This window comes from Tachypleus tridentatus, chromosome 12 (assembly GCF_004210375.1).
Source record: "Tachypleus tridentatus isolate NWPU-2018 chromosome 12, ASM421037v1, whole genome shotgun sequence".
NCBI classification, from domain to species: Eukaryota; Metazoa; Arthropoda; class Merostomata; order Xiphosura; family Limulidae; genus Tachypleus; species Tachypleus tridentatus.
Genome location: NC_134836.1, coordinates 93,590,187 through 93,609,276, shown reverse-complemented (window position 1 = coordinate 93,609,276; position 19,090 = coordinate 93,590,187). Strand labels below are relative to the sequence as shown.

The following is a 19,090-nucleotide window of genomic DNA, read 5'->3' as shown; positions in this document are numbered from 1 at the left end:
TGCAGCATTTATTTTGTTTTGGATAGTACTTAAACCAATTCTACAGATAATCCCTACCTTCTGTTAAAATTTTTTTTTTCCAATTTATTTGTTCAGTTTTTACACGTTCATGGATCAAACGCAACATCTATAAACTTTTGGTGTAGCCATATAATCCTGATAGCTATAACTTTTACAATAATTAAAACCACAATTACAAATTCATAAAATGTAATCTTTATTTTGTTCTACAGATAAGTTATAAAGCTGCCAAAGTAAATATTAAATTTTAGAAATCTGTGATTATGATTTTAATTCTTGTTTTATTAATTTTGTAGCAGGATCCCTACATTTTAAAATATATAACTTTATAACACTTTTGTTTGTCTACTTTTTTTGGTTATACCTTTATAAAATATATACTTTATCTTTAGAAACTATGCATGTATATTCAATATGTAGCATCATCTGTTGTGTTGAAAGATACTTAAGTATATGCAGGATGTTTACCATTTGTAAAAAATCTTTATACATTTATTGATTGTTGTTTGCAATTGAGTACAAAACTAAATAATAGGCTATCTGTGCTCTGCCCACCACAGGTATTGAAACCAGGTTTCTAACATTGTAAGTCTGCAGAGATACTCCCGAGCCCCTGGAGTCATATTAATTGGAATATAAAATATGGATGCCCATGAACCAGTCAAGTTCATTGGAGAAATCTTGTACTGATGGTCCAAACCATCTAAGCCCTACTGATATGAACAGGTAGACAACAAATGAAAAAGTTACTGATTTATAAATTATTGATTCATTATACCAAAATGTTGCAATCTGTTTAGCATATTATTAGTATATATCCACTTACTATCTTGTAACCAAAACTTTGAATGGTCAGTTTCTACTTAGGTATTTAATAGGGAGTTTTTTCTTGTTTTTCTTTAATGTATAAATTATTTGGAAACCTTATTGATCTCTGTATTCTGTTGCAAACTCTCTTTGTTAACCTAAGAAGATCAAAATGTTGTTTTGTACTTCATTTTAACTAAAGTTTTAATATCCAACCAACCATCTTTAGAAAACATTTTTACTCAAAGTGGGTTTCTCATCATCATGGATGGACTTGTTAATCTCTACTATTAAATAAGTCCATACTTAATAGTTAAAACAATCATTGTGACATGTAAAACATATTCTTAACACTTGTGAAAAAAAAAGAACAACATATGTGACATAGATTTCAGTGGCACTGTACCTTGCACTTTGTTTCTTTATATGGGTCTTGCTTTTTTGGATAAAATAAATCTTGGGTTCATTGTGTAAAAAATACAAACTAGATGTCAACATGAAATTTAGGTGATCACTTGTTAAAAACCATTCCTTGTTCCTAGACATTTTTTAATCATGGAAATTTTATGAAAACACAAACTTACATAATAATAAACCCTGCAATCAGAAAAATCATAAGCGACTTCAAATAGAATATGAAAACTTCAACATCAATAAATATCCTAGATTTCTAACATGTTTAAAAACTGGATCTACACACAGATGAAGTGAATGACTGTGTCCCATCAAATAATCACTTCTCACTGATTGATTCTTACAAGCAAGTTGTAATATGTGTGTGATACACATAATTTTCTCAGTCTTGCACTTGAAAATGCTAAGTTTATGTTGCAAAAAACCATGTTCCTTCATTTATGAGAAAAACATTCCATTTTATGATTTGCAATTTATATTCAAATGAGAATGAAGCTAATAAAAAGTACTTGCCTGCAATCATTATATACATGCAAGAGTTTAAATTTAGCTTTATTCGTTAACATGAAAAAAACAACAAAAAACAGAAGACATTTTAGCCTAACTCCTTTGGTGTACATTAGCATTTTGCTTAGTAGTTTGGTATGTTTCAAAGTGTAAACTGAAACAGATACACATTCTAATGATTTACAAGTGCTCTGTAAGTGTTCTTATATACAATATCTTACTTTCTGACATAAGCATTTCTATATATAACTTAAATTAATATGGATGCAGAAAAGCAAATTTGACTAATTCTTTGCCACACATTTATCAAAATGCATTATTATTTTTTGATTTTGGTGTTTTGCAAATATTCAAGATGCAACATATTATTTTTTTCCACTTTTTGCTGATCTGCTTCTAAAAATGAAACAAAGATCAACATTTTTACCAGTATACTGTTTTTGCTCCTGAATATCTAGAATGCTCACTTACATATTTAAATTTTAAAACAATTCACAAAGCCATAATTATGTAATACTATTATTCATCTAATACATTTATAGCATCACTGGTTTTATCTTCAAACACTGTATCTTAGATTGTTCTTGACAGCTGCTGATCCATATTTCTTTTTTCCATAATCATTAATTACACAAATATGCTGTAAAAGAAAAAACAAATGATCTATTTCATAAGCATGTTTACCTCAAACAAATCTTTTGTGAAACACAAAAATAATATAATTAAATAAAGACTTGTATTCATGTTCAAAAGAATATTACAATATCAATGTACAAGATATGAAAAACATGCCAAAGAATGATTTTTTTTTTTTTTTAAATTTCACCCAAAGCTACACGAGGGTTATCTGCACTAGCCATCCCTAATTTTGCAGTGTAAGACCAGAAAGGGAAGGCAGCTAGTCATCACCACCCACCGCCAACTCTTGGGATACTCTTTTACCAATGAATAGTGGGATTGATCATCACATTATAATGCCCCCATGGCTGAAAGGGCAGGCATGGTTGGTGCAGCAGGGATTCAAACCCATGACCATAGGATTATGAGTCGAACACCTTAACCCACCTGGCCATGCCAAGCCTACCCGGGAGTGGAGGAAATGAAGAAATGAACTTGATTTGTTCAATGATAATTAACATTTTCTTTTCCTTTTTACTTTAAAAATGTACATTTGAAATGTACTAATGTACCTCTGGCTGGACAATGAACTAAGGCCATCGCAGAGAGATATCACAGTAAGATGGAATCAGTATAAATAGAAGTTTATAATGTAATAGAAGTGCATAACATAGAAAATGTTTTTAAGATTTTCATTCATAAATCTGTCCACATCTTCCAAGTGGAATAGTTTTAGAAGTAGAAAGTTCTCTGTTCAGTAGTCTAGTAGGAGGAAAGGGGAGAGATGAAGTAACCCATTACATAACCAACTTTTCGAGCAAGTTAGAAAAGGAAATTAAGCTGGCTAGAGAGCACACGCAGTAGGGCAAAAACATAAATACTTTTTAAACATGTCTAGAAACAGCACAAAATTAATATTGATGTTCTGGAGGTCTAAAAGAACAACATAGTCAATTAAATACTTACCAAATGAATCCTTAATTACCTCAAGAAAAATGTTCTTTATTTGTTAATTACTTGGTTAAAAATGCACCAAATGGTGGGAAGTATACAGATAATGATAGAAACAATCCAATGATTTTAAATTTCTGAATGAACAAAATTTAAGGCAAAGTAAAATGCAGAGGGAGATAATGCATTAATTAACCATAAAACTACTAAGAACCATTAACATTAATTAACCATAAAACTACTAGGAACCATCAACATTAATTAACCATAAAATTACTAAGAACCATTAACATTACTTAACCATAAGACTACTAAGAACCATTAAGATATAAAGATAATTCTGAAGACTCTCAGTTTGCTCCTGAAGAAGAAAGGTCCACCTTTTGAAAGCACTCAGATTATAGACTTTCTATTTCATTTTTTTCTGAAAAATCAATTCATTCTAGTTGAGGTAATTCATTAGCAACAAAAAATGTCTTGTTAGGTGGTAAGCTCTAAGTCTCATGGAATAGACGATAATATGGCAAAACATAGTTTACTTGAAAAGTGCTTTTGTTACTGCAAAATACTTCTTTATAGGCTTTGTGTTTTGAAAGTTATATTTACACTTTCAACTGCTTGATTAAGTTATACTTAATTTAAATGATATGAATTAATAAGAACAAGTTAAATGTTAACAGACATTATAAATCAAGATATATGATTACATATAGTTATCAGAAAACTGTACTGAACACTGCTGTTTGCTATCTTAAGCTTTTCCAAAGGAATATGAAGTTTCCATAGACCCTAGACACTTTACATGACCATAGCATTTCAAGATCATGCTTAAACAGACCAAAAGCACAAAAGGCCATCACAGTTTTATCAAGGAATTTCATATCAGTAATACAACAGAGGATTTCTTGCATTCCAAATTTATTACCTGCCTCTCTTATAAAGACATCCATTGAGTTTAAAGTACAGCTGCAGGCTGGAAAGTTTTGGCATTGTCAGTCTTCAGTTATTTAAATTGTAATTTATTATGTTTTTAACAGGACCAGTGAGTATGAATAGCTTTATCACATGGCTTACTGAGATGGAGGGTTTTTTATTTGTAACCAGAACCTACACTTTGTCTCAGATTGGTGTGTGTGGGATTTTGGGCTTGTTACTGCCCTAAGCACTATGTTTTTTCTTCACTTCTTTGTCTCTTTTCTAAAGATGTTATGTCTTTTAGCTCAACATTATTTGATAATGTTACTATATGAATGTGCTTCTTTTGAAAATGCCATAAATCCTTAAGGTCATATGATTGCATTACAATGTAAAATGGCTAGGAATTCACAAACAACTAAATATACACTTCCTAAACATGTTCCAAGTTGAACCATGACTCATAGATGTAATGACAAACCACTACACTGGTAAATTTACCTAACATATCATGATTACTCCTTTATACTAGAACAATGTCTAAAGACTGAAATTATCAAAAACCATTTTTTGAGTCTTTATCATTATCAAAAGAAGACATTTTGTTACAGTGGCCTGACAAATCTTCTTGAAAGTAATATTAATGTAAAGCATTTATATAATTTGAAGCTAATTTTCTGATAGTTGTCATCTGTAAACCTGCAATGTGGATTAGTTATTCATGTGTACAAATCAATCTATTTATTCCCTTTTTTTTAAAATGGATGACAAACCAATCCAGAAGCTAAAATGTCTTGCATTTTTAACGTAGATGACATATCATACGGAAATTCAAAATGCTTCTAGTATGACTGAACACGAGGAACATTTCCTAAAAAAAATTAAAATCATGATTTTCAGTAAAAGTCCACTTCTATGGAAAGTCTGCCATTTGACCATTATCTTAAATCCAAGCTCATGGTCAACACTTGTAAAATTATTACACAAATTGCATTTTAGTTCAAAACAATACTTACAATGATAAAAGTACAGTTCACAACACAACTGCATTCATCAATATTCATTTAACTTCATCCCAAAAACAATTTACATAAAAAAAACAACAAAAAGACATTATACTTACATTGAGGTCCCTAAAATGCTCATTATAGTCAATAGAATATCCCACAATAAACTTGGCTGGGACTTCAAACCCACAGTCTATTAGAAAAAAAAAAAAAAAAGACAACAAAATATATATATACAGTAAAAGTTACTTTACTTTTCAAAGAAACAATATAATTAAGATCATATGGTTGGTTATTCCTCTATATATGTGTAGGCTAAGTTTTTTGTTTGTTTTTTTTATATCAAAAGTAATGGGTATAATGCTAAGACAAATAGAGTTTATTTAGGTCTTTATAATAAATGTTTAGGGATGTTCCTTTGCCAGTTCACTTACAATTTGGGGGTTTCTGTTTATTACTTAAGTATCAAGTGCTAATGAAAGGAAAAGTGATGATACAATTCTTAGATTATCTAGTCAGTTCATCTGGCTTATACTTGACTCTTTCAACTCTTTCATCCCACACAGAAGCAAGGACAAGTGTTTCATATAGCATTTGTGGTTACAATTGTTTTTTTCTACTTGTTATATTTCATTACATCAAACATACAGAAATGCTTAAAACTTGTCAGAAAGTGTTGTGTGCTGTAAACTGTTTTCATAAGTATGACTGAGCATATCTAATGTCTGTGCAGATTGGAATCTTATAAAAGTAAAAAAAAAACTAAATTATATACTACTATTCCCTAAATGAGTGCTTCCCAAATATTTTTCTTCAAAGGCACATGTGGAAACTACAAAAAAAAGAAACTGTAGCACACCACTAACTGCAATGCCCACAGTAAAGTGAAAATGAAGCCTCACACACAAACACATGAAAAGCAGCCTATAGTATATAAAATGACATACAATTGTATTATTACATTCTAACATATTTTATTGTCATTGTTTGTTTTTTTAAATGGATACAGGAAAATGGAATTATTTTGCAGCACACTGCACATTAACATGTGATACACACATTAGAAAAGATTGCTTTAAACTAACTTGTACATTAACTCTTGAAGTTACAATGTGATTTCTACAGGAACGATACACTGTAATTACTTGTAAAGCATTTCTGTAGGCTGCAAAATTAAATTATCACTACAAATTACAAGTGATTATCAGTGTTTATTAAAATATTATCACTCTTTAGAAGCTTAAACTTGAATGCAATAAAAATGTTTGTAGTATAGAAATTTTATCATTGCAACTACGCTTCATTACATAAATGTATTTCAAATACATTTTGTTCTATTTAAATACCATCTAGACAACAGGTATAATGAAAATACTAATATATATATAAACATGTATCTCAGGATGGCTGGTATGGGCATTAACACTTACTAATAAAGCAGAGAACAACATTACAACCTTCTTAGGTCACTTAAGAGGGTTGAAATGTTGTTCTCTGCTTTATTAGTAAGTGTTTATGCCCAAACCAGCCGTCCTAAGATACATTAATATATACACACACACACACACACACACATACATGTGTACACATGTACTTTATATTTTAGCTGAAAATTAACAGTTAAAATTTTATTTCCTGTATGGATTTCAAAATTTTAACATCAAAAAATTAAGATTTCTACTTATTTTTCAGAGGTTTATTAATTATATTTGTTGAAATGCTTAGAAATATTTTTCCCATCTAAAGACCATTCATTTGTTTTAAAGCTTATCTTATAAAGGGATGACAGATTTCCTTATGAATTGAATTTGATCTTACTGCAATCCAGTACATTTTATTTCATTCATTGACAAATAGTAGTAAAAAATGGACCTGTACAGAACTTAACTTTTGACTTCACTACTTGGAGGAAAAATGTGCTCACAAATGTATCTCAAAAATGTGGTTAACTCTCACCATTCTAATAAAAATATCTGTGCTGCATATACCAAATAAAATGTTTATCAATATACCAATTTTTATTTTATTTTAAATTGTACCTTTCTTTAGAAGTGTGCAAAAAAAAATGTATATTAGCTTTGATTTCAGTCTTAGAGCAATTGCTATGTGTTTCTTGGAGTAAATATTAATTTACAGTATGGGAAAAATAATTTGGAAATTTTCTGCTTGGGTAACTTGTGCATAAATTGAAACTTAATGTACAAACACAACTGGTGGGTCAGTGTTAAAAGACGAATAAAGCACAGTTCAATAAATTCACACAAATAAGTTATAATACTTATTTTTCTCAGTTATAGAAAAAGATAATGTTTTTAATTACTGTTGAATACAGGGTGTAATAATTTTCATTTTTCTCAATTATGATTAATTGAATTATTGTTTGGAATTTTGTTGGCATAAAGCGACTGGGCTATTTGAACCAAACAATCAGCAAAAACATCAGAAGTTAAAGACTATAAAAAATTAAAGAATATCAAGCTAAAACCTAAATGATAATCAGATAGAAAAGAAACTTAAATAGAATTAAAAGGGCCTATACCCCTTAAAAAGCTGAAAACATAATCAAGTTGGACAGTGTCACCATCACCTGAGACACCATCCAATGGCAGGGATAAACTCTTAGAAAACAAATTTCTAAAACTGTGCTGTTACTCACAATCGTAATGATGACACAACAGTAAAATGTACACAATTGTGACTTCAGTGTCACAAATACCAGTACTGGAGAAATGAAAATGATCAGTTAAAAAATGATTAATTGAACTAATGCCCAATAGTTCTTTATTTCAATAGATTATAAAAAATCTTTATAAGCAATTAGTTGGTTGATAGATATGCTAATACTAAAATTTACAATGACAAAGTATTAAGATCACATAAGAACTGAAAAAAATTATATTTTTGATCACTAATTAATAGGAGTATACAAGAAAACAGCCATACGTTTTTGGTAATAAAAAATAAGAATCAATATGTCCAGAAAAGCTTATTTTAATACTTGTTCAATGTTTTGTCTTTAGCTTTCTTTGGATTGTTTATTTGTTTGAAATTAAGCACAAAGCTACACAATATGCTAGCTGGGCTCTGCCCACTATAGGTATCAAAACCTAGGTTCTAGCATGCAAGTCCATAGGCATGCCACTGTGCTACTGGGGGGCTTCCTATTTGGAAGGAGCAACATATACAAAAATTAGGTATAATTAAAAAACATTCAAACAAAGGAGAAGAAAATTAATATGAATTAGAATATTTTCAGAAATGATAAAGAAAAGCAATTACTCACAGTCAGGTCTATATCCTGATGAGTGCTCTGTTCTCTTAACCACTAAACTAAAAAAAAAACCTAATAAGGACCAGTGTACATCCATACATACACACACACACACACACACACACACATATATATATATATATATATATATACTATATTTCAAATGAAACTTTAAATCATTATGAACATTTATGGTAGAAATACTTAACAGATTGGAAATTAGATGCATGTGCACCAGTGGATAAGGTTTCTATAATATAAAACTTATATGCTATATGTTTGCATATTACTTTTTTTACTTGTTAATATAACATTCACCTGTATATATTATACTTAACTTTTATTAATTTTTTAATGTCCATGAGAGCTTTAATTCTATAAACATACTAAATAGTTGAACACAGATACAACTTGTGCAAATAATTCATGCTGCCCATAACCAAACACACCTATCTGATGATAACATGTTGAACAAAATATTTTTATCACAGCATGCAGTATATTTTGTATAACAAGTTGAAAATTTTACTCAAATCAAAACTCTTTATCCATGAAAGAAACCCTTCTATCACACAGACTAAGAATTTATATCACTCACAAATGAAACAACTTTAAATTTATGAGAGAACATTTTTCCAAATGACATACATCTTGTAAACACATATTTGAAAGCAATATTCTTCTCACAAAAAGAATGAATAGTTTTACACAAATCTAATACTGCTCTGCTAAGCTGAGTTTTCTGGTGATTTAAATTTGCAATAACTGACGTAATGAGTCTAAATTCATGGCTCATTTTTCTAACCTTGTACTCACTTAAGAAAAATAAGATGTTAAAAAAAGGCAGATCAGCCAAATGATATCACTTCTTCTCATAATCTTTGATATAGTCCTTCATATACACATTTATATATCTATCCAAGAAATTTCTAAAATAATTCACATTAAGTACAAAATTTTAAATATCTGAACCAAATCCTCTAATTCCCAGTAATCCACACAAAAGCAAATCCAAAATGAAGTTTTTCATTATGGTTTAAGCTACAATGTATTAGCTCTTTCAATTTAATCAATTTATATTGGGAGATGAGTAATGTAAGAAAAAAGTCAATGCTGCTTCCCTGACTTAAGTCAACTGTATGGAAAAGTAATAAATTTAGACAATATGTTTATACTCAAGAAATATTAAGAAAATACCATACTAATGAAATATTGTTCAAAATTTATAGATAACACAACAAAAACATCCATAAACTTATCATAACTAATGTCAAACATATACCTATTTGACTTAATTTTTAACTTTCTAACAAATATTAACATGAAAAATCACTGAAAATGGAGTAGGCACTAAACTTTAAAGGTGGCTGTTATTTGCTAAGTATAAAATTTATTTTAACATTCATTTTCTATACAACACGGTTTTAGAACTAGTTATGTTTAGCATGACTGAAAACCAGAACTTGTGTGTATGTATATGTTTAGGTTTAATTTTTGTATGGAAGGAAACAAAATAATACATGTATATAAATACATTAAAAAATATACTTTAAATAAAAGCAGACATAAAACACATATTCATCATCAGGGAAGAAATTATATGGTGGGTCAGAATGTAACATGCCCAGGTTTTTCTGAGGTACTAGCAGAAATAAGACATAAATTACATTGGGGTATACTTGTCTGTTCAGGTTAACCTTAATTTTTCCAACTTCACATGGTTAAAAAGAAAAGAAAGAAGGAGAAATGTGAGTACATGAGCTCAAGATATCACACATTTTTATCATCTTTCACTGTTTGCAGCCAGATAACACAGAATAAATCAAACACAGACAGCAAAGAAAAGCACAAACAAAATTAACAAGGACACCATAAGTTTATTCAAAAGTATCTAAACTAACAGGCCTGTAGGGTTAGGAGAATAATTAATAATATTTTAAATTTATGTCTGCACATTACAAAGATAATTCCAATTTTTAATTTAAATTCAGACAAAAAACTAAATTGTTGTATACCAAAAACCAATGGTATATGTAATGGATTTATCATTGTACATTTATTTTGGTGCCTATGCTTGTTTCTGTATAGTTTTCTTTTTTCGCATGTGACATATATTCTTGACTATGTATTGCACAAGTCCCAGTTGTTCTTGAAATTTGTAAATTTTTAACTGTAAGAATCAACAATACTTGTTTTAAGAAAATGCTAGTGTGATCAATCATTGTTGAAAATTCAAGAAACTTGCGTTATTGGTATATAAAAACTGATGCACCAAGAGACAAGTATATGAGTATTATTATTGGTAAGCTGTAGACCAAGAAAGACATAATTGTGATTAACTCCAATTAATCAGAAAATCTACAGAATTTGTAGAATATTTATAAATTTTGAACATTACAAACTATTCAACTTCAGTAAATTACTTCAGACATCAGCATTTCTATGAGAAAATTAAATTTCATCTTTGGTTAAAAGTCAGCTTAAGTGTGTGACAATATCAACTCAGAATTAATTTGCTTTTAATGAACCTGGATTGTCAATAAAATATTCAGTTCTAGACTGGATATAAAACTCAGTTTTGTTTGCAAGTTTGTATAACTCTTATACATATTACTAGTAGTTATTACAAATTATGGTTTAACTGTTATTATAAATTATTTTTTGTTTGTATATTAAAATATATTTATGTTAAAAAATAAAACTGTATATAAACCTTGTTGGCAATTATTATAAATTTGATACATATTAACATTTAATTAAATTTAAATATTCAGTACAAACAGAGTTGTTATAAACAATCAAAATTAAAACTGGTGACACAACTGATATTCCACAACCTACAAAAGTTACATATATTAAAATGTACCATATGTATAACATACAAACAAAATTTAAACAATACAGACAAAAATGAAACACAGATTAAACTAATTACAATTTGGAACTAAATGCAAAGAAATTGATAAGTAAGAAAAAAAAATTTAAATAAAAAGGCACAGTTTATATAATATTGAAGGATATGTACAATATTTACAGTCTGGTAATCTTGCATAATGTGCAGGCTGTTTAGGTGTTTGAAAAGGTATTTCTTCAGGATTCTTCCAGAATTTAATTTCTATCACTATGGTAAGTGCACTTTAAATCATCAGCAGATGGTACAGAAGATGTACATATCTTCAATCTTACACACTGAGTTTTAGACACCTTGGGCTGCAGTCGTTAGGTCAGACGTGCAGTTCACGATAATCCTGAGGGTGCTATAATGTTAGGAAATTCAGAAGACTATGGGCAATGAAAAAGTTAAATTTACAAATTCCTAATTAATCCAACCTGTGACAGGTCAGAGGTTCACTCAGGAACATAAGGTTAATATGTCATCATCAATCAAGCCATGACCTGATCCCTTCTTATAAAGGGGTCAGCTAGAAGCAGAAGTAGTTTACATGCCACATTTTACAGAGTCACGAATTACGTCCACCTTGTTTAGAAACGATATGCAGACTAAACATTCTGTAACACATAAAATGTCTGAAAATAATTCAATACAAAACGTATTTCTGAATCAAAACTGCTTAAAAACAATATGTACATTATGCTTACTTACATTTTGAATGGCCAATTGATGATTATGTAATGATTTTTAACTTTCAAGACTAAGTCACATTACATACAAAGATTTCAATTACCAATATAAATTAAATTAATGGGTTCAGCTTGTTATCAGTTATTATACAATTATAAACACATTTGCAGAAAGACTTCATTTTCTTTTGAAAGCTAAGACATGCACCACCTTAAGAGTACAATGTCCCTGGGCTAAAGATATAGGGGAATGGTTTGTTACAAGAGAACACACACTACCTTAATGACCTCATTATATTGTACAGAGTCATTTGACTAAGATTAGAGTGGAATGCATTATTACATGGTTAGATGTACTGTAACAAATTTACTGTTATACATTTATTTTAATATCTACATTTGCTTCAGTTTAATTGCATGAAACATATATTGTTAAATGTGTATTGTACAAGTCTCACTTATTCTCTAAATTTGTAGAAGATTTTTGAACATAAGAATCAATACTGTATGATGTATGTAAAATACTAGTGATTGTAAGTATTGTCGCCAGGTGAACTTTGTAGAATCTTGCCTGAAAGTTTATAAATTTATGGACAAAGAGATAGTTATAGTATTAATATTGTTGGTTACTACAGTTAGTATGCTACAAGCCTCAGAAGCTATAATTGGAATTAACACTTAATAATTGGAACACTACAGGGTTTGGCAAGAACAATTATAGGTTTTGAACATTACAAACTGTTTGACTTCAGTGAATTAACTTTAGATGTTAGCATTTTTACAAGGACATTAGATACTGTCATTGGTGAAAGCTTATGTGTGCTTCACGCTAGCTAGCTGTCAAGAGAAGTGTGCAGGTGTATCAACAAAGAACTGATTCACTCTCTGTAAATGTCGATAAAAGATCCAATTCCAGACCAGATATAAGACACAGTATTGTTTCTAAGTTTGTAAAACTCTTGCATATAAACCATTGTTTATAATAACTATTTGTAATAACAATTACTATAAGCTGTGTTGTTATTCATATATTAAAATATATTCATGTTAAAAAAGAAAACTGTATATCAATCTTGTTGGCAAGTGTCATAAATTTGATACATATTAACATTTAGTTAACTTTTAAATTAAAATTTCTTGCTATTTAAAATCATAATACATATTGTACATGACAAAACAAATCAGTGACTCGTCCGAGATAAATTATAATATGTAATAGTACCAACTTAATGACATAATATACAGCGTCCTTGGGCTAAGATCGTATTGGAATGACTGCATATGATTACATGCACAATAATAATAATGCAACTTGATGTCAAACAGTTCCTCATTTCATCTTATACTATCTTTGGGTTAATGTCATACTGAGATGACTCACCAAACAACTGCACACTTCATCATAATGATATAATGTGTCATGCAATATTACATTATCACATCACATACTATGCCTAATTGCCAAATGTGGACTTAAAATGATGGGTCTGCATCTTTACAAGTTTTTCCTTGGCTATATTTTTTTTTAAAAATTCAGCAATATATACATTGCTGTATATATATGTGTGTGTGTGTGTGTGTGTGTGTGTGTTTTTTTTCTTCATATGGTAGGACTAACTATTGAAACCAATAATACAGTATTACTATTAACTTTTAACACTGATTTCTAGCACAGGTATTTCAACCACCAGATTTTCAATAAATACAAATGCCAAATAAATTGAAAAAAAATAGATGTGGTAATGTTCTAAGTATGAAATGGTACTTCAAATACACACAAACAGACAGACAGATACACATATATCTTAATAATGGAAATATAAAAGTTTTTCACAATCAAACATGTTTAAATTTCTGGAAAAGTTAAGATATTGCATTATCATGAAAGCCATTACAGTAATATATTTATAATGGTATGGCCCAACATTGATTTAAAATTTGGTAAATATAACCCATTGCTCTTTTTTTTTTCTACAGCAATTTAGTGTTAAAAAAATCTAGCCTTTACCTGGCTACCTTCACAGTTTTGGGTTGGTAAGTTTCAAGCAGTTTAAGGAGTTTCATCATGGTTTGGCCAGTATCTATAATGTCTTCTACTACCAACACATTCTATAAATAAAATTAACAATTTTTTGCAACTGTTTTTTAAACATGTTCTACATCTCCAGTTGTAGTTTATATAATTAACACCAAAAAAGTAATACAGACAATTAAACCTCTCATGAATATATACAACATGCACAATTTAAAAACTAAGGAACTAAACTTAGTTACTAACTTAAGACAATTAGAAATGTTTCTTAGACAAACATGTACAATTTCATACATTCCACTGAGATTTATTAAAAAGATGCAAAAAATATATATATATATTAAGCTGTTTAAACATCAACACAGCTCAAATTAATAGCAACCTAAAGTTTAGGGACAACAAGAAACCATCTTGGCTGTCCCATCCTCTAAGCCAAACTAAAACTATTTACTACCCTGTCCGTAATAAATAACCTATAACCATGTACTTCAAAGAAATTTCTGTCATCAAAATTGTCTACATTTAACCACAGTTCAGTTATTCCCATTATATCAAAATCTTGGATACTTACCAGTTCCCTGAAGTCATCTATTTTATTTCTTATATTTCTAGCACTGTAATTGTAAAAATTAAGCCTATTCTTATACTGATTTCCTATGTTAAACTTTAATCTACATCTCAATTTTGTTTCATTTTTCCTTACTCTCACCATTATCTACTTGTAGTTTAAAACTTCCCTCACAGCTGAGTTAATAGCTGTAAACATACCAGGCCCATTCCTACTTCAGTGTAAACCATCCATTCCAATAATTTCCATATTCTTACTGAACTGATCCCACAAGTGCAACTAGTTAATTAATCTGCTCATCATGTATTCTAAATTTTTATATTAAAAACATTATCCTAAAACATTAAATTTATTAAGACAAATACAAAATATTAAACTAACCTTTCCTTTCAATGTCCATAAATCTTGAATTCCAATAACTTGAACTACACCAGTAGACTTGTCATCCTATATATCCATTAGCAGTCAAAATAAAAAAAACTGATGACATAAATGTAAAAAAAAAAAAAGATGCTACAGCTTGTATATGATTTCTCAAGTATATTTTAGCTGATTTTGTATGGAAATCAACACATTATTGCATCATTAAGGTTACTCAAAACACTAAAAAAGCAAACATATATAGATACACAGATATAAAAAGACATGTTTTCTAGACTGTATACTTCTATATAAAATTTTTAAAAGTTAAAAAAAAAAATCCAGATTAGAAAAAACTGCATATCAACACATATGCCAGCATATAAATCTACATGAACCAAGTTTAACTCAAGAATACATAATTTAAATTTAATTTAAGTGGATCCATTTTAACTACAATAAATTTATTACAATCACAATGCATTAATTTAAAATGTTCAAATAGGGGTCAAATATATAGCAATATTTATTTGATCAATACTCTTAATCTAATAACATATAACTGTGTTTCCTTTAAATCAAATAACAAACAGATAATGTACAAATACAACATCAAACACAAGTTACCTCATAACTTTTAAGCTGAATAAAATCCAGAGCAATTGGGACTGAACATGAAGAATATTGGTTGTATAGATTCACTTTGTCTAACAAGTCAGTAAAAACTTGTAACCACCTTTAAGAACACAAAGGGCTACTAAAGGCTCTTGCCCAATTTCAAAAGAAATATCTTTTGCCAGTCGTTCAATTCTAAAAAAGACAAAAACAACAACAAATGATTTCTGAAAACAGCATTCTGATTACACTTGCCACTAGTTCTTGTGTAGATATTTATTACTCATTGCACAACTTCAGGATAGATCTCTAGGTATAAAAATACACTTAGGGAAAAAAATAAGTAATAGCAAAAATACATCAGAGTTTTGACATTACAATGAAGTGTTATGTTTTGGATTGTTAATCATGCTTCTGATTTTCACTTGTTGTATGCAAACTTATAATCTGAAAGTTTCAAGTCTGCTTCAGAGGTTATCTTGTAACATACTGAAATTTACTAAGTGAACTGAAAGGGACTTGAAAGTGTTTATTTACATGCATCAAAAGCTTAAAGATCTTGACACAGAACAAAACTAAATATAAATAGTCTCCTCCTTCTACAAGTTGTAGTTTTTTTTCCACAGGTTCCAATACTATACTTTTCTAATTTTTTTATAATTGAATGAGCACCTGTCACAGTTTGTGATAGCCTAAGTTTTCAATTTTAAAAATATTTTATGGAAATTTTAAAGCTATAGATGATCATTATTTATGAAAGTGAAAACAAAACAAACATACTGATAAGCATACCTGTCATGAATGATTCCATGCGGTATTATCACTGTCTCTAGAGAATCTTCATAATGTTTTGGGATACAGAAAGAATGAAGATTAAATCCATTAAAGTCATCAGGAATCTATGTAAAAAAAAAAAAGAATTTATAAATGTTTCCAAAGTTTCAGTGATGAATGATATAAAAGTCGTTACTGTTTAAGTATGTAAAATGTAAGGAATTCACAAGCCACAAAAATGTGTTACATAACTTGAAGATTAATACACTTAATTTTAATAATATAAACAAATGTTAAATCCATGTGTAACAAGTTTTTCGTTTTCTTCAAGTGTATGCGACACATTTTTATGGTTTTTAAATAATTTATACGTACTTGTTTTATTAACTAGCTTAAAAAATTGAAAAAGAAATTGTATTTTCAATAAGATTTGTGTATTTCAATAAGTAACTTCTTTTGAATAAACCACTGGTTTTAGTCATTACTAGCAATAATAATTTTCCTTTTTTCACGTTCTCGTGGAGGTAATCAAGTAGTCATTCACTTTCTATAAAAATGTGTTTTGCATCTTAAAACTAATATCCAATAAAAATTTCCACATAAAGTTAACGCGACGTGCTAATTGTTGCTATGGTGACTATTATAGCAATCCCCGGTTATCAAGATCCCTAAATTTATCACGGTTCACGGCCTTATCGTTAGAGAACTCGATTAAAAACTGCTCTTTCTTGTTCTTTAGTGGTAGAAACCAGATAACTAACCTCCATATTGAAAATATTTATTATTATTAATGTGGTACAATGTACCATTATAAAATTTGTTGCAGTAGTGCATCAAACGTCAAGTGCGTCTTTTGCCGGGTACTGGCGTCACATGAACGCGGTTGCACCTAGGGCATGTTGAAGCAACGCTGCGTGAGATACGAGTTGTTTCGGAAACTCATAAACACTTTCATTCGTGGCAATTTAATTTGCTCGATCAATTGCATCAATTCCATAGCAGCGAAATATAGTCAGCAAAATAAATAAGTATGACCAATGCAGACGTGGACTCTGCCTTACTGGTGTGTGTGCGGGTGTGTATGAATCCAGTTGTGTTATCGGTAATTTTATAACATTGCCAAATGGGATTTGGATAACCGAGAATTGCTCTTATTATTTAACACACAGTTTCTAAAATCAGCAGTAACTATGTAAAACTATAAAAATACCATTAGACCGCCGTTATTCAACCAAGACCTTACGCCTTGTATATATGTAAGAAATACAACAGAAAAAAATTGCGTATGTAATTAATTTTATTGGCTTTAACTTTTTAACAAACTTCTTAAGTTCTTACCACGATGAATGTTTCTTTCGACATCTCGACCACGTGCTTGAAATTGACAGTTTATCAAACCCACACTTGTCCAGTATTATGTATACTGACTGGATGATAACTTCCACAAATTCCTGAAACCCAGTGAAAGTTATAAAAACGACTCAATTATTAGTTTACCACGACAACGGCTCTCACTCATCACCAACATTTCATTTTTCCGGTGAAATTTTCTCCGATAACAGCGCCACTGACACAATAAAGCGTGGGCTCATTTTACGCTCTAGTATTACAAGCTATAACTGTCCACAGTAAGATTTATTTTACTTCAGGTGAAAAAAAATAATTTAATTTTATGAGGATTTTCTCAGTTTAGTCGCAAGTGCAAAATTTTATTTTAACGGAGTCATTTTAACTGACTTTGCATAATAAAGCTCTGTCAGTGTTATGAAGCGTCTTTGCGTGTTGCATATTTGTTGTACCAAGTAATGAATAAACATTTTGGACACCTCCAACAAAATAATTCCTTTCTGAAATTTGAGTATTCCTATGTAACAGTTGTTTGTTGTTGTTTTCTTATTTTGCGCAAAGCTACTCGAGGGCTTTCTGCGCTAGCCGTCCCTAATTTAGATTATGAGTCGAGTGCCTTAACCACCTGGCCATGCCGGCCCGCCTTAAACAACAGTCATATACAGTTTTATTTAAATATTTAATAAAAGTTTGTTTAATGCTTGTATAATTACAATTTAAAAAGGAAGGCAAGTCAGTCATAAATTCTGACAAAACGATGTGGTTATTTACATAATAATAGTAATCTTTCATTAGAATAAATTATTTTTATCATTAGACTTATACAAAGGATGAACAAAAAAAATCTTGATTTATTCTCTTAAAGTTTCTTCAAAATTGGGTAATGCAATAAATCAACTGTTAATCAAGGGCGTGCCAGAATATGAAAATGATTTTAAACGAAATGCAATAGCGAACAACTCCAAGCGTCCGAAAACTTTGTTCACGTTTATTACGATTTACTTCAAGTATGTCCTATCCTAGTTTACCCTAAACATACTATTCAAAATATACTAATCATGTTAAACATTTTTGCAGATACTTAACTTTGTGTGAATTGTCTTTTACGAAGAAAGCGTAAAATTGGCCATTTTGCACAAATAAAGCCTAACACGACTTTTTATGATTAAATATTTAGTATTATCTATTAATTTAATACCAACATAAATCACTTTAAGCTTTTGTTCCGAAAAAGAAGTAAAACAAGGATTTATAACAAAATTATTTACAGAGACGTTGCCGGTGCTTTAAAGATTCGGGTA

At 29.6% G+C, this 19,090-nt stretch overlaps 1 pseudogene across 1 annotated transcript; it reads right to left on the bottom strand.

Moving 5' to 3' along the window:
* Nucleotides 1-491: 491 nt before the first annotated feature.
* LOC143234014 (hypoxanthine-guanine phosphoribosyltransferase-like) lies at nt 492-17,946 on the bottom strand (annotated as a pseudogene). Its single transcript, XR_013018472.1, has 8 exons — nt 17,781-17,946; nt 16,461-16,567; nt 15,681-15,863; nt 15,075-15,140; nt 14,102-14,202; nt 8,524-8,570; nt 5,357-5,433; nt 492-2,389 (listed from the first exon to the last, which is right to left on the bottom strand). The product of XR_013018472.1 is annotated as a hypoxanthine-guanine phosphoribosyltransferase-like (transcript).
* Between the last annotated feature and the right edge of the window lie 1,144 nt (nt 17,947-19,090).